This window comes from Chelonia mydas, chromosome 10 (assembly GCF_015237465.2).
Source record: "Chelonia mydas isolate rCheMyd1 chromosome 10, rCheMyd1.pri.v2, whole genome shotgun sequence".
Classification (NCBI taxonomy): domain Eukaryota; kingdom Metazoa; phylum Chordata; order Testudines; family Cheloniidae; genus Chelonia; species Chelonia mydas.
Window position 1 is genome coordinate 63,404,391 of NC_051250.2, and position 2,015 is coordinate 63,406,405.

Consider the following 2,015-nt stretch of genomic DNA (forward strand, 5'->3'; position numbering starts at 1 on the left):
TACCTTTATGGAAGAGATCCAGGGGATGGTGCTAGAGACCTTGTGTAGGAAGACCCCCTTTATTGACCTACATAGAGGAAGCAGGAAATTAGATAATTTAAACAGTGACTAGAAAGAGCTCCAGAAAGTCCTCCTCTGTTTGTCTCTAGTAAAAGTGCACCCATAGTGAAAAACAGGAATCAGAAGAATATGGATTTAAGTTTCCTTATAGATAAATCTAGCAGGGCCAAGATGATTTCCATCTCCACCCCCTGGTTTTCGCTCTTCCTGTCAGAGAAACAGGAGAAACAGTTTTCAGAGTAGCAGCCGGGTTAGTCTGTATTCGCAAAAAGAAAAGAAGTACTTGTGGCATCTTAGAGACTAACAAATTTATTTGAGCATAAGCTTTCATGAGCTACAGCTCACTTCATCGGATGCATTCAGTGGAAAATACAGTGGGGAGACTTATATACATAGAGAACATGAAACAATAGGTGTAACTATACACACTGTAATGAGAGTGATCACTTAAGGTGAGCTACTACCAGCGGGGGGGGGGGGGGGGGGGGGGGCGGGAGGAAAAACCTTTTGTAGTGATAATCAAGGTGGGCCATTTCCAGCAGTTGACAAGAACGTCTGAGGAACAGTGTAAAGCTTTTGCCAAGATTTTCAAAATTAGCTAGTAATTTTGGGTTCCCAACTTGACACACCTTACAGTGGCTGATTTTCTGAAGGCACTGAGCACCCACCCTTTAAAAATGTCTCAGGTTAAGCACCCAAACCACTTTTGAAACCTTGGCCCTTATAATATTCTCGGAGAGAACAATCACACTGTTTTTAATACTGAGACAAAGAGGTGCTGGAGATTGATATAGCTATTATGGCTGACTGAGCTGGTTCAGAATAGATTTTTTTTAATTGCCAGTCTCCACCCGGTCCTAATGACTTTTTGTAGACACAATCTTTTATTACAAAAAGGGAAAAAAATCACCCTGCCGCACTTTTGCCCTGGAGTTACTAAACCCCATCACATCTTGTACATACTGCACGGTGGTTGATCATGCATTAGCTAAAACAGCATGGGAATAAGGAACAATACGCTTAAAGGATTAGGATGCAATGACGCAAAATAATGTTTTTCAATTGGCAAGAGAAATAAGACCAAATATCTAAATGTGCGTGAGCATTAACCCTGCTCCTACAAAATGGCTAGTTACAGTACTGGCACTTTACAATGTCATTTCACATAATTGGACAGTAAACATTTATGGAAACTAAGTTTAGAAATTGATTCGATAGAAACCTAACTCATAGCTTTTCCTTCGGAGTAGCCAATAATAGTTTTGTGGGACCTACTAAAATACATTTTTAAGCAAGAAAGCTTTGTATTTAATCTTCAATTACACACCTGATTTCAATGTTGAAACGTCATTGGACAAAGGGTTGGAAACAAGTTTGGGTTCCAGGCTCTGAAGCAGGGGCCTGTGCGCTTGATCTCACTGTGACTCTTGCTGAATAATTCATCTGACGGGTATAGCAGTCTTCGTCCCCCACAAACTTGGTACTGGCATCGCCCAGCGTGGGAACTCTGGCACAACCCAACGGGACTAAGCGGAGGCTGTAGTAGTGGTGCAAGGAAGAGAGTCATATTCGAATGAGAGCAGCCTACATTAAATCTCCTTCCCAGCCCAACATTTACACAGCCTCAGCAGCTTGCACCAGCCCAACACTAGTGGTGGCCAACATGTCACATGCTTTCTCCACAGCTGCAGAAACGAAGGGCAGTTAGTAATAACGGCTTACGCCTCCAGTCTGCAACTGGACAGAGCTTTGTACCTGGGTCCTGCCTGAGCCCAGGGGCCCGGAAGCCGTTGGGAGATCCGGGCCTCCCCCAGAACTTCAGGGCTGCCTGTGGGCGGCTCTTGGTGCCTGGCGCCCTTCAGCGAGCGGGCTAGGCCCTGCGCCGGTGGGGGCAATTCCTGGGAGAAGCGGGGGGAGCTTGGCGATGGGGGCGGGGGAGGAGCCCTAGCTATGGC

General features: G+C 45.5%; 1 long non-coding RNA gene across 3 annotated transcripts in view; it reads right to left on the minus strand.

Moving 5' to 3' along the window:
• LOC114021094 overlaps positions 1–2,015 on the minus strand; it is a 205,773-nt gene that overhangs the window by 203,493 nt on the left and 265 nt on the right. For all 3 annotated transcript variants that reach the window (XR_006284619.1, XR_006284618.1, XR_005227230.2), the window contains exons 2-3: positions 1,388–1,597; positions 4–67 (exon numbers count right to left, since the gene is read on the minus strand). This is a non-coding gene — a long non-coding RNA (uncharacterized LOC114021094). The remainder of the gene's footprint in view (positions 1–3; positions 68–1,387; positions 1,598–2,015) is intronic.